The 15337-nt window shown below is 45.7% G+C and overlaps 1 protein-coding gene across 2 annotated transcripts in view; it reads right to left on the reverse strand.

Moving 5' to 3' along the window:
• Nucleotides 1-10442, reverse strand: part of STMN4 (stathmin 4) — a 36073-nt gene extending 25631 nt beyond the window's left edge. The window contains exon 1 of one of the 2 annotated variants that reach the window (XM_082252435.1): nt 10335-10442. The gene's annotated coding sequence lies outside the window, so the exon portion shown is untranslated. The remainder of the gene's footprint in view (nt 1-10334) is intronic. The other variant, XM_082252434.1, reaches the window with a different exon arrangement.
• Between the last annotated feature and the right edge of the window lie 4895 nt (nt 10443-15337).

Here is a 15337-nt window from a genome sequence, read left to right on the forward strand (position 1 = left end):
AAACTGGGCCTCTGTGCTTCTCTATGCAATTCCGGCACATCATGGCTGGTGGGAGGAGCCAGCAAGCTGACATGTAATCTGCTTAGATTTTGCCTATCCCTGGCTCCTCCCTCCCTCTCTTAAATAAAACCTTTACTCTGTCACAGAGGTCTCCAAACGTTCTAAACAAGGGGCCAGTTTACTGTCCTTCAGACCTTAAGTAGAGTAGAAGATGTCCTGGCATCAATGGGAGAGAACAAAGCCCCATTGTTGGTGTCAGTGGGATGAATAGTGCCCCATCATTGGTGTCAGTGGGATGAATAGTGCCCCATCATTGATATCAGTGGGAGGAATAGTGCCCCATCATTGGTGTCAGTGGGATGAATAGTGCCCCATCATTGATATTAGTGGGGGGAATAGTGCCCCCTCATTGGTATCAGTGGGAGGAATAGTGCCCCATCATTGGTATCAGTGGGAGGAATAGTGCCCCATCATTGGTATCAGTGGGAGGAATAGTGCCCCATCATTGGTATCAGTGGGAGGAATAGTGCCCCATCATTGGTATTAGTGGAAGGAATAGTGCCCCATCATTGGTATTAGTGGGAGGAATAATGTCCCATCATTGGTGTCAGTGGGAGGAATAGTGTCCCATCATTGGTATCAGTAGGAGGAATAGTGCTCCATCATTGGTATCAGTGGGAGGAATAGTGCCCCGTCATTGGTGTCAGTGGGAGGAATAGTGCCCCATCATTGGTGTCAGTGGGAGGAATAGTGCCCCATCATTGGTATTAGTGGGAGGAATAGTGCCCCATCATTGGTATTAGTGGGAGGAATAGTGCCCCATCATTGGTATTAGTGGGAGGAATAGTGCCCCATCATTGGTATTAGTGGGAGGAATAATACCCCATCATTGGTGTCAGTGGGAGGAATAATACCCCATCATTGGTATCAGTGGGAGGAATAGTGCTCCATCATTGGTATCAGTGGGAGGAATAGTGCCCCGTCATTGGTGTCAGTGGGAGGAATAGTGCCCCATCATTGGTGTCAGTGGGAGGAATAATGTCCCATCATTGGTGTCAGTGAGAGGAATAGTGCTCCATCATTGGTGTCATTGATTGAAATAGTGCTCAAGGGGCCGGATAAAAGCAGGCAAAGGCCCAAATCTGGCCCGAGGCCGCAGTTTAGAGACCACTGCTCCATCATTACGTACTTTACTGTGGACACAATTACATTATAACTGGTCCTCTGTGCTTCTCTATGCAGTGCAGGCAGATCAGGGCTGGTGGGAGGGGCTGTAGAGAGCTTCCTGAAAACATCTCAGTACTCCTCTCAAGATATCGCAGCCCTGATGCAAGCAGTGGGAGGAGTTTTGCAAATTTCAGAATGCCCTGATGAGTGGGTGTCAGTCTGGAGGAGTGGGTGTTCCTAGTCAGGATGAATTTGCATGGGTAACACCCACATGCGACGTTGAGGCTCCATGATTGGAAGAAATGAAATGTAATAAATGAATACGGGAGGAAAGGGCTAGATGATACTGGATGTCCTCCAGCCAGGAGATGAAGCGTACTCTGTCTGATTTGCTCACAGTGGGCACCATAGCTCGTCACTCATATGAAAATGCTAGTCACCTGGCTGCCATGCTATAAGCAATAGTGAGAGTGTGTTATACACATAGGCTGAAAAGTCCAGGGTGGCATTTTACTGGCTATTCAGTAGCCATTCAGTATTCTGTAAAAGTTTGGCTCCGCCCAGCTCCTTCCTACTTCTAAGCATCGCTATTGATAAGGAAGGCTGCCCATCACCTTAAATGACCAATAGGAAGGCTCAGGACGGAGGGGTGGGGTCAAGCTTGCTTTTTACAAAAGCTGGGATCTGCTCATAACTTCAGCTGTTACTATCTTTTGGATCTGCTCATCGATTTGTCACAAAAGATAACCTCATGCGATTATAGAGTGACTTTCCATCGCTCCAGTTGGTGACAAGTTCACTTTAAAAGGGCCCATTCACTTCATTGCGGTAAGGTAAAATATGCGCAGAAACGCACATTGAAGTGAATGAGCAGCCCTATGCGCGGCAAAAATCACGAGCGGGAACACTTATTCCTACAACACGATATGTACATGTGGGCTAATTGGCTCACAATCTCCTCGACGCGTTTCATCACTCTCATAGAGAATTAAGCCCATTGGTGGGTGAAACACGTCGCATGAGGAGTTCCCAGGCGGGCTTTGAGCATCTCGTCCTGGAATAATAAAGTTTTACTAGAGGTGGACTTCACAGAGTGCTGCCAGCTGCTTAATTGGCTGTCATAAGAGTCACATGATCGGAAGCCAGTCGTAATGGTCACATTCTCCTCGACACGTTTCATCATTCTCATAGAGAATCTGTGATTAAGCCCATTGGTGGGTGAAACACGTCGGATGAGGAGTTCCCAGGTGGGGCTTTGAGCATCTCGTCCTGGAATAATAAAGTTTTACTAGAGCTGTGCTGCCAGCTCTTTTTCTATGCCAGCTGCTTAATTGGCTGTCATAAGAGTCACATGATCATCAGCCAGTCGTAATGGTCACATTCTCCTCGACGTGTTTCATCGTTCTTATAGAAAATCTGTGATTAAGCCCATTGGTGGGTGAAACCTGTCAAAAAAAGGAGTTCTCAGGCGGGGCTTTGTGCATCTCGTTCTGGAATAGTAAAGTTTTACAAGTGCTGGACTTCACAGTGTGCCGTAGACTGTTTTTCTATGCATGCGTTGGTAGTTGGAGGATGAGCCCCGGGATTGCACCCAGCTGGGGGAGCGACCCATCGTAGCAAAGTTGGAAACCTCGACTTCCAGATTCATCATATGTGCATGCAGCTTAATTTGCTGCCATAATGGTCACATGATCGGAAGTCAGTTAAATATTCTCCTCTACGCATTTCATCAATCTGCATCAAGCGCACACTCTCAGTGAGGTATCCTCGGCCACCCATGGATACATATGTGAGGTGCGTGGGCGTTATGTGGGTGCATGCATATGTGCAGCAGCAGGGAGGATGGGACTTAGGACTAATTTCCCACCATCAGGTGCACATTTTTTTTTGTGTGTTCCTGTGCGACGCGTTTCGGTCATCCCATTAATTTCAATGGGCTGCCCTAAGCATGTGAAACGCGTCACACCAAACTGCATGGTACTGTAGGCAGGTGCAAAAGCATCTGGGCTTTTGTGTGGGAAAACATGCGATTTCACATGCGGCGTCGCGCCGCACCTGCTTTAAACAAACCCTTATAACCCATGTGCCACACCTGTGTGTCCTGGGTGCATCACTGTTGTATGCCGAAAGGGTAGCTCCCTGTATAGGGAAACGATTGGAAGCCAGTGGGAGGGGCTCCTGATCATGTGACCGCTGTACCAGCCAGTCACAGCAGTCGCATGATCAGGAACTACTGTTGTTAACCACTTCTGGACCGCCCGCCTCAGTTTTACGTCGGTACTTTGACGTTACATACCGGGGTTAAGGCAGCAGATAGCACAGAAGCGAACAGAAGCGAACGCATACGCAAGTCGCACCCACATATGTATATATGGTGTTCAACCTACACATGTGAGGTATCAACGCGATCGTTACAGCGAGAGCAATAATTTGAGCTCTAGACCTCCTCTGTAACTCTAAGCTGGTAATGTGTAGAAATGTTTTTTAAGTTTCGTCTAAGGGGATTTTTAAGCATCAATGTTTGTCGCCATTCCGTGAGTGTGCGCAATTTTAAAGCATGACATGTTGGGTATCTATTTACTCGGCGTAACATTATCTTTCACATTATAGAAAAAAAAATGGGCTAACTTTACTGTTTTCTTATTTTTTTTATTAAAAATTGCTTTTGTAAGACCGCTGCTGCGCAAATACAGTGTGATAAAAAAAAATATTGCAACAATCTCCATTTTATTCTCTAGGGTCTCTGCTTAAAAAAAAAAAAAAAAAAATATATATATATATATATATATATATATACATACACACACATATATATATATATACACACACATATATATCTATATATATATAGATATATACACATATATATCTATCTATATATATATATATATATATATATGACCGCTGCTGCGCAAATACAGTGTGATAAAAAAAATATTGCAACAATCTCCATTTTATTCTCTAGGGTCTCTGCTTAAAAAAAATAAAAAAAAAATATATATATATATATATATATATATATGTATATGTATATATGTATATATATATGTATGTATGTATGTATGTGTATATATATATATATATAATGTTTGGGTGTTTGGGGTCCTAAGTAATTTTCTAGCAAAAAAAAAAAATGTATTTAACTTGTAAACAACAAGTGTCAGAAATAGGCCCGGTCCAGGAGTAGTTAAGAACCCTTAAAGGGCCGGTGGGAGGGGTTAACATAAAATCTAGATTCACATAAAAACCAACCAATAAAAAACTGCATTGGGAGTGTAGCAGGACCATAGCATTGCAGCTTCCATCCTAGGCTTCTCACACAGGAGTATGCTTTGGATAGATTGCCTTTCAGACAACTGCTTGCTTACAATGTTGTGATTTATTATTATATAATATAATATATCATATTATAATATAAATTATATTATATTAATACCCAATGATCGGTGCAGTGCATTTCAGTCTTAAAGGGTAAAGCACAGTTTGAGCAGACCCAGAGCAAAACAGCCCAACGCTTTGCAAAACTTTTATTATTCAAGGACTATCTGAGCGAAGCCCCGCCTGGGACACTCTCCCCGACGCGTTTCGTCATTCCCGATAGAGAATCTGTGATGAAGCTCAACGCGTCAGATGAGGAGTTCCCAGGCGGGGCTTCGTGCATCTCATCCTGGAATAATAAAACTTTGGACATCACAGTGTGCCACCAGCTGTTTTCCTATGCGTGAGTTGGTAGTTCCAGGATGAGCCCCTGGTTTGCACCCAGCCAAGGGAGTGATCCATTGTAGAGAACTTGAAAACCTCGACTTGCATGGGTTTAACAGAGCAGGGTGTTACCCTGCCAGATACCGGTGACATCATACTCCAGCTGAATTAACGAAGACGAAAAATTCCTAAGAGGCTGAGGTCATACATTGGGGAACATGTCCCCTGTGGCCCTGGCAAGCCAAACATTCTACATCTATATCATATGACATGCTGGTACCTGTGGTTCTTCAAGATGTAGTCATCTGAAGGCTGTTTTAGCCGTAGATCACCTAATATGATCTTGTCAAAAGCAGTCAATGAAAATGGGCAACCCGTATTCTGACTGGCCACTGCTCTCAGCTGAATAGACATTAATCTTGTAACGACAGCGCTAAACCACGTGGCGTTTTTTTGGCCGGTTTAAGCCGCACATTTTTGACCCATTGGCTGTTTCTGACTACATAGCATTACATCAACCTGGCATCATGCCCTCCAGCAAAACAATAAAGTGGACCCCCAATAATGCTCATACACAGCAGGATATACCTAAACCCTATCTATGGCCAAATACACAGAACTGTATGAATTTAACCCCTCCAGTTGAGTGGCAGTTTTAGTTCAGAAGGCCATCAGATGCTTGGCCAAAGCCAAGTTTGGTTACCACCAGACCAATACAAACAAAGATACATCTAGCCCTACCTAGGTGGTAAATGTACAGAACTGTATGAAGTCAACCCTTATAGTTGGGTGGCCGGCTTTAGTCCAAGATGCAATCAGCTGCTTGGCCAAAGCCCAGTTAATGGCCTCCTTGGCCATAGTCCAGGAGGCCATTAACTACTGTATGATTATGGTTTTATGACTAGCAGACCAATACACACAAAGATACATATAACCCTATCTAGCAGTGCCCACACATGATGACCTCCAGTTGAGTGGCAGTTTTAGTCCAGAAGGCCATCAGATGCTTGGCCAAAGCCAAGTTTGGTTACCACCAGACCAATACATCTAGCCCTACCTAGGTGGTAAATATACAGAACTGTATGAAATCAACCCTTATAGTTGGGTGGCCGGCTTTAGTCCAAGATGCACTTGGCTGCTTGGCCAAAGCCCAGTTTGGTGACAAGCAGTCCAATACACCCAAAGATACACCTAACCCTAACTAGCAGTGCCTGCACATAACAGCTTGATCCCATGCCATTCACAGAGGGGGGTCGTTACAATACACAGAAGGATATACCTATCCCTACCTAGTTGTAAATTCACAGAGCTGTATGAATGTAACCTTTTCAGCTGGGTGGCTGGTTTTAGTCCAGGAGGCCATCAGTTGGTTGGCCAAAGCCAAGCTTGGTGACCAGCAGACCAGTACACATGAAGATACACCTAACCCTACTTAGCAGTGTCTTCACATACCTGCTTGACCCCATACCATTCTAGGGCTAAATACACAGAACCATATGAATTTAATCATTTCAGTTGGGTGGCTGGTTTTAGTCCAGGAGGTCATCAACTGCTTGGCCAAAGCCAAGTTTTGTGACCACCAGACCAACACACATGAAGATATACCCAACCCTACCTAGGAGTGCCTGCAAATACCTAGCCCTACCTAGGGCTAAGAACTGTATAAATGTACCCCTTTCAGTTGGGTGGCTGGTTGTTGTCCATGACACCATAGGTTGCTTGGCCAAAGCCAAGTTTGGTGACCAGCAGACCATTACATATGAAGCTACACATAGCCCTCCGTTAGTGAGAAATATACAGAACTGTATGGACCAGTTGGGTGGCTGGTTTTAGTCCAGGAGGTCATCAACTGCATGGCCAAAGCCAAGTTTTGTGACCACCAGACCAAGACACATGAAGATATACCCAACCCTACCTAGGAGTGCCTGCAAATACCTAGCCCTACCTAGGGCTAAGTACACAGAACTGTATAAATGTACCCTTTCAGTTGGGTGGCTGGTTGTAGTCCATGATACCATAAGTTGCTTGGCCAAAGCCAAGTTTGGTGACCAGCAGACCATTACATATGAAGCTACACATAGCCCTACCTTGGTGAGAAATATACAGAACTGTATGGAGTTAACCTTTCCAGTTGGGTGGCTGGTTTTAGTCCAGAATGCCATCAGTTGCATGGCCAAAGCCCAGTTTTGTGACCAGTAGACCAATACGCATGAAGATACAGCAACCCATACCTTGGTGGCAAATATATAGAACTGTATGAAGTTAACCTTTTCAGTTGGGTGGCTGGTTTTGGTCCAATAGGCCATTATCTACTTGGACAAAGCCAAGTTTGGTGACCAGCAGACCAAGACAAAGCAAGACACACCTAGCCCTACCTAGGAGTAAATTCACAGAGCTATATGAATGCCACTTTTTCAGTTGGGTGGCAGGTTTTATTCCAGGAGGCCATTAACTACTGCATGATGCCAGGTTTTATGACTAGCAGACCAATACACACAAAGATACATATAACCCTATCTAGCAGTGCCCACACATGCCGGCATGATCACATGCCATTCATGGGGGGGGTCATTACAATACATACAAAGATACACCCAACCCTACCTGTCAGTGCCCACACATGTCGGCATGATCCCATGCCATTCACAGAGGAGGCTCATTACAATACACACAAAGATACACCCAACCCTGCCTAGCAGTGCCCACACATACTGGCATGATCCCATGCCATTCACAGAGGAGGCTCATTACAATACATACAAAGATACACCCAACCCTACCTAACAGTGCCCATATATAGTGGCATGATCCCATGCCATTCACATGGGGGGGGGGGTCATTACAATACACACAAAGATACACCCAACCCTACCTAGCAGTGCCCATAAATACTGGCATGATCTCATGCCATTCACAGAGGAGACTCATTATGAAAGACACAAAGCTACACCCAACCCTACCTAGCAGTGCCCACACATACCGTCTTGATCCCATTCCATTAAAAAGGGAGGGGGGTGGGGCGGGTCATTACAATACACATGAAGATACACCTGGCCCTACCTCACAATGTCCACACATACCCGCATCATTGAATGAAGATACACCCAACCCTACCTAGCAGTGCCCACAAATACCGACATGGTCCCATACCATTCACAGACAGGGGGAGGGTCATTACATTACATAAGAAGATACACCCAACCCTACCTATCAGTGTCCACACATACTGGCATGATCTCATGCCATCCACAGAGGAGGCTCATTACGATACACACAAAGATACACCCAAACCTACCTAGCAGTGCCCACACATGCCAGCATGATCCTATGAAGATACACCTAGCCCTACCTAGCAGTGCCCACACATGCCGGCATGATCCTATGAAGATACACCTAGCCCTACCTAGCAGTGCCCACACATACTGACATGATCCTATGAAGATACACCTAGCCCTACCTAGCAGTGCCCACACATACCCGCATGCCACTCACATGGTGCCCTTATTCCTCACTGCTTATGCCCACCACACACATTTCAATCTCCTTTAGATCCAGCAACAAGTATGTGGGTTCAAGGGCCTGCCTGATTGGAAAGTTTGGGTAGGTCCCTCCATTGCATAGTGTCAGTAGATCTAAGGTCGATGGTACCCGGTCAGACTGTAACATGCACTGTTCACCATATAGATAAAATCTTACAACAACAAAATATACAAAAACAAATGATTGAATAGAGCGTTCCCCAGCCACAAACATTCCATCACAAGCCAGCCTCCGAGAAGTCAGCAATGAAGCAGATTTGCTAAATAAAGTTAAAGGTGAAATATAAAATCCAGTGGAATTGTCCATGTCTGCCCCCCATACATGTGTCTGCCCCCCCATACATACGTCTGCCCCCAATACATATGTCTGCCCCCCAATACATATGTCTGCCCCCCATACGTGCGTCTGCCCCACCATACATACGTCTGCCCCCCAATACATATGTCTGCCCCCCATACATGTGTCTGCCCCCCCATACATACGTCTGCCCCCAATACATACGTCTGCCCCCCAATACATATGTCTGCCCCCCATACGTGCGTCTGCCCCACCATACATACGTCTGCCCCCCAATACATATGTCTGCCCCCCATACATGCGTCTGCCCCCCAATACGTATGTCTGCCCCCCATACATGCGTCTGCCCCCCCATACATATGTCTGCCCCCCAATAAATATGTCTGACCCCCATACATGCGTCTGCCCCCCCATACATACGTCTGCCCCCCAATACATATGTCTGCCCCCCAATACATATGTCTGCCACCCCTATACATGTGTCTGCCCCCCATACATGTGTCTGCCCCCCCCCATACATGTGTCTGCCTCCCCATACATGCGTCTGCCCCCCCATACATACGTCTGCCCCCCAATACATATGTCTGCCCCCCAATACATATGTCTGCCCCCCCATACATACGTCTGCCCCCCAATACATATGTCTGCCCCCCAATACATATGTCTGCCCCCCATACATGCGTCTGCCCCCCCATACATACGTCTGCCCCCCAATAAATATGTCTGCCACCCCTATAGATGTGTCTGCCCCCCATACATGTGTCTGCCCCCCCATACATGTGTCTGCTCCCCCATACATGTGTCTGCCTCCCCATACATGCGTCTGCCCCCCCTACATAAGTCTGCCACCCCCATACATGTGTCTGCCAACCCCATACATGTGTCTGCCAACCCCATACATACGTCTGCCCCCCAATACATATGTCTGCCACCCCCATACATGCGTCTGCCCCCCATATATACGTCTACCCCCCAATACATATGTCTGCCACCCCCATACATATGTCTGCCCCCCCATACATACATCTGCCCCCCCATACATATGTCTGCCCCCCATGCATACGTCTGCCCCCCCATACATATGTCTGCCCCCCCATACATACATCTGCCCTCCCATACATACGTCTGCCCCCCCATACATATGTCTGCCCCCCCATACATACATCTGCCCCCCCATACATACGTCTGCCCCCCCATACATGCATCTGCCCCCCATACATGTGTCTGCTCCCTATACATGTGTCTGCCCTCCCATACATGCATCTGCCCCCCATACATATGTCTGCTCACCATACATGTGTCTGCCCCCCCATACATGTGTCTGTCCCCCCATACATGCATCTGCCCCCCCATACATGTGTTTGTCCCCCCATACATGCATCTGCCCTCCCATACATGTGTCTGTCCCCCCATACATACATCTGCCCTCCCATACATGTGTCTGTCCCCCCATAAATGCTTCTGCCCCCCATACATAGGTCTGCCCCCATACATGTGTCTGCCCCCCATACATATACGTCTGCTCCCCATACATGTGTCTGTCCCCCATACATGTGTTTGCCCCCCATACATATACGTCTGCTCCCCATACATGCAATGTCTTGCAATGCTCCCCATGATGCTCTCACCTTTGTCTGCTAGGAGACTGTGCTTGTACCAGCTGTACTCCCTGAATTAAATCCCTCTCCACCAGCACTCAGCATCAGCACCACTACCCGGCTCTCCCCATGACATCACTTCTAAGCTCTCCCATTGGCTGCCTCTCCCCGCTCACTGATTGGCCAGCATCTTCCGGGGAAAGTCATTCTTTGCCGAGTAACACGCTGTATATTGGAAGGTGATGATGTCACTGAGAAAGCCTTTTCTCTCCATCGTCCGGGATCAGCTGTGATTACACTGCGATTATCGCATATCCTCATTCCTATCGCTGCGACTTCTCATCATTGGCGCTGTGAGTGAGAGGAAACCTTCATTTCCTCGCTGATTATCCCAAATATATTTTACTTTTCTTTCCTATATTTAGGGGGCGTTGAAAATAGGCGCTTGGGCCGCGTTTTTACCGCTTCCTGACCGCCTAATAGTGTTGTCATAGCGACTTCAGCCTGGGCTCACATAGGGGCAGTGCAGGGAACCGCATGCGATTCCAGCAGCAATCTCACCACTTTCCTGTTCAAATTGCAATGCGATTCTATTCAGTTTGCTTTGCGCCAAAATTGTGTGGGCGCAAAGTGCACTGCAAAAATCGCATGCAATATTAACAGGAATATGGTGCAATTCCTGTCTGCCATGCCTGTTAAAATTGCATGCGATTCTTTGCAGTGTGATTTGCACCCATTTATTTGGTATGGATGCAAATAGTATGTAGACAAGAATCGCACTGCATCGCTGTTCAAATTGCATGCGATTCTATGCAGTGCGGTTTGAACCCATTTATTTGGTATGGATGCAAATAGTATGTAGTCAAGAATCACATTGCATCGATGTTCAAATTACATGCGATTCTATGCAGTGCGATTTGCATCCATTTGTTTTGCATATCACACAGCAAAGTATTCAGACAAGCATGCATGCGATTCTTTGCAATGCACTTTGCGCCCAAATTGTATGGATGCAAATCGCAATGCAAAGTATTTGGACAGGAATCGCACCCCATTCCTGGTAAAAGTGCATGCGATTCCTTGCAGTGCGATTTGCGCCCATTCATTTTGTATTTCTGAAAATAGTATACAGACAGGAATCGCACCGCATTGCTGTTCATATTGCATGCGATTCTATGCAGTGCGCTTTGCGCCCAAATTGTATGGATGCAAATCGCACTGTATTTGGACAGGAATCGCACCACATTCCTGTTAAAAGTGCATGAGATTCTTTGAAAGTGCGATTTGCGCCCATTCATTTTGTATGGATGCAAATAGTATATGGACAGGAATCACACTACATTGCTGTTCAAATTGCATGCGACTCTTTTCAGTGCGCTTTGCGCCAAAATTGTATGGATGCAAATCGCACTGCAAGGTATTTCGATGGGAATCAAACCAAATTCCTGTTAAAAGTGCATGCGATTCTGTGCAGTGGGATTTACGGCCATTCATTTATGCATGGAAATCGCACTGCAACGTATTCAAACAAGAATCGCACTGCGTTGCTATTCCAATTGCATGCGATTGTTCACACTGCGATTTGCGCCAAAATTACATGGGCATGAATCGCACTGCAAAGAATCGCATGCAAATTTTAAAAGGAATATGGTGCGATACCCGTCCGCAATGCAGTGTGATTCCTGTCCAAGTATTTGGACAGGAATCGCACCATATTCCTGTTAAAATTGCATGCAATTCTTTGCAGTGCGATTTGTACGGATTCATTTTGTATGGATGCGAATCACATAGCAAAGTATTCAGGCAAGAATCGCACCGCAATCCTGTTCAAATGTCATGCCATTTTTTTACAGTGCGATTTGCGCCTCTTCATTTTGTATGGATGCAAATAGTATAAAGACAAGAATCGCACTACATTGCTGTTCAAATTGCATGCAATTCTTTGCAGTGCGATTTGCGCCCATTCATTTGGTATGGATTCAAATAGTATTTGGACAGGAATCGCACCGCATTCCTGTGAAAAGTGCATGTGATTCTTTACAGTGCGATTTGTGCCTATTTATTTGTATGGATGCGAATCGCAAAGTATTCTGACAAGAATCGCACCACATTCCTGTTAAAATTGCATGCGATTCTTTGCAGTGCGATTTGCGCCCATTCATTTTATATGGATTCAAATAGTATACAGACAAGAATCGCAATGCACTGCTGTTCAAATTGCATGCGATTCTTTGCAGTGCACTTTGCACCCAAATTGTACGAATGTAAATCGCACTGCAAAGTATTTGGGCAGGAATCGCACCATATTCCTGTTAAAAGTGCATGATTCTTCTCAGTGCGATTTGTGACTATTCATTTTGTATGGAAAGAAATCGCAATGCAAAGTATTTAGACAAGAATCGCACCGCATTGCTATTCCAGGAATGTGGTGTGATTCCTCTCCAAATATTCCTGGTAAAATTGCATGCGATTTTTTGCAGTGCGATTTGCGCCCTTTTATTTGGTATGGATGCAAATAGTATACTGCAAATACTACAAAATATTGCATGTTATATGAACAGTGCTTTTCTTATCTGAATACTTTGCAGTGCGATTTGTATCCATGCAAAATGAAGGGGCGAAAATCACACTGCAAAATATCACATGTAATATGAACAGGAATGCGGTGCGATTCTTGTCTGAATAATTTGTAGTGCGATTTCCATCCATACAAAATGAAGAGGAGCAAAGCACACTGCAGGGTTAGAGCTAGGGTTAGGGCAAGAGCTAGGGTGATGGTTTGAACTAGGGTTAGGGTTAGAACTAGGGTGAGAGTTAGAACTAGGGTTAGAGCTAGGGTTAGAACTAGGGATAGGGTTAGGGTTAGAACTAGGGTTAGGGTTAGAGCTAGGGTTAGGGTTAGAACTACGGATAGGGTTAGGGTTAGAACTAGGGTTAGGGTTAGAGCTAGGGTTAGGGTTAGAACTAGGGATAGGGTTAGAGCTAGGGTTAGAACTAGGGTTAGGGTTAGAGCTAGGGTTAGAACTAGGGTTAGGGTTAGAACTAGGGTTAGGGTTAGAGCTAGGGTTAGAACTACGGATAGGGTTAGGGTTAGAACTAGGGTTAGGGTTAGGGTTAGAGCTAGGGTTAGGGTTAGAACTAGGGATAGGGTTAGAGCTAGGGTTAGAACTAGGGTTAGGGTTAGAACTAGGGTTAGGGTTAGGGTTAGAACTAGGGTTAGGGTTAGAACTAGGGATAGGGTTAGAGCTAGGGTTAGAACTACGGATAGGGTTAGGGTTAGAACTAGGGTTAGGGTTAGAGCTAGGGTTAGGGTTAGAACTAGGGATAGGGTTAGAGCTAGGGTTAGAACTAGGGTTAGGGTTAGAACTAGGGTTAGAGCTAGGGTTAGAACTAGGGTTAGAACTAGGGTTAGGGTTAGAGCTAGGGTTAGAACTAGGGTTAGGTTTAGAACTAGGGTTAGGGTTAGAACTAGGGATAGGGTTAGAGCTAGTGTTAGAACTAGGGATAGGGTTAGAGCTAGGGTTAGAGCTAGGGTTAGGGTTAGAACTAGGGATAGGGTTAGGGTTAGAACTAGGGTTAGGGTTAGAGCTAGGGTTAGGCTTAGAACTAGGGATAGGGTTAGAGCTAGGGTTAGAACTAGGGTTAGGGTTAGAACTAGGGTTAGAGCTAGGGTTAGAACTAGGGTTAGAACTAGGGTTAGAGCTAGGGTTAGAACTAGGGTTAGGTTTAGAACTAGGGTTAGGGTTAGAACTAGGGATAGGGTTAGAGCTAGGGTTAGAACTAGGGTTAGGGTTAGAACTAGGGATAGGGTTAGAGCTAGGGTTAGAACTAGGGTTAGGGTTAGAACTAGGGTTAGGGTTAGAGCTAGGGTTAGGGTTAGAATTAGGGATAGTGTTAGAGCTAGGGTTAGAACTAGGGTTAGGGTTAGGGTTAGAACTAGGGATAGGGTTAGAGCTAGGGTTAGAACTAGGGTTAGAACTAGGGTTAGAACTAGGGTTAGGGTTAGAGCTAGGGTTAGAACTAGGGTTAGAACTAGGGTTAGGGTTAGAACTAGGGATAGGGTTAGAGCTAGGGTTAGGGTTAGAACTAGGGATAGGGTTAGAGCTAGGGTTAGAACTCGGGTTAGGGTTAGAACTAGGGTTAGGGTTAGAGCTAGGGTTAGAACTAGGGTTAGGGTTAGAACTAGGGATAGTGTTAGAGCTAGGGTTGGAACTAGGGTTAGGGTTAGGGTTAGAACTAGGGATAGGGTTAGAGCTAGGGTTAGAACTAGGGTTAGAACTAGGGTTAGGGTTAGAGCTAGGGTTAGAACTAGGGTTAGGGTTAGAACTAGGGATAGGGTTAGAGCTAGGGTTAGGGTTAGAACTAGGGATAGGGTTAGAGCTAGGGTTAGAACTAGGGTTAGGGTTAGGGTTAGAACTAGGGTTAGTTTTAGAACTAGGGTTAGGGTTAGAACTAGGGATAGGGTTAGAGCTAGGGCTAGAACTAGGGTTAGGGTTAGAACTAGGGATAGGGTTAGAGCTAGGGTTAGAACTAGGGTTAGGGTTAGAGCTAGGGTTAGAACTAGGGTTAGGGTTAGAACTAGGGATAGGGTTAGAGCTAGGGTTAGGGTTAGAACTAGGGATAGGGTTAGAGCTAGGGTTAGAACTAGGGTTAGGGTTAGGGTTAGAACTAGGGTTAGTTTTAGAACTAGGGTTAGGGTTAGAACTAGGGATAGGGTTAGAGCTAGGGCTAGAACTAGGGTTAGGGTTAGAACTAGGGATAGGGTTAGAGCTAGGGTTAGAACTAGGGTTAGGGTTAGGGTTAGAACTAGGGTTAGTTTTAGAACTAGGGTTAGGGTTAGAACTAGGGATAGGGTTAGAGCTAGGGCTAGAACTAGGGTTAGGGTTAGAACTAGGGATAGGGTTAGAGCTAGGGTTAGAACTAGGGTTAGGGTTAGGGTTAGAACTAGGGTTAGGGTTAGAGCTAGGGTTAGAACTAGGGTTAGGGTTAGAACTATGGTTAGGGTTAGAACTAGGGATAGGGTTAGAGCTAGG

Source organism: Pelophylax lessonae, assembly GCF_965119305.1.
Source record: "Pelophylax lessonae genome assembly, chromosome: 3".
Taxonomy (NCBI): Eukaryota; Metazoa; Chordata; class Amphibia; order Anura; family Ranidae; genus Pelophylax; species Pelophylax lessonae.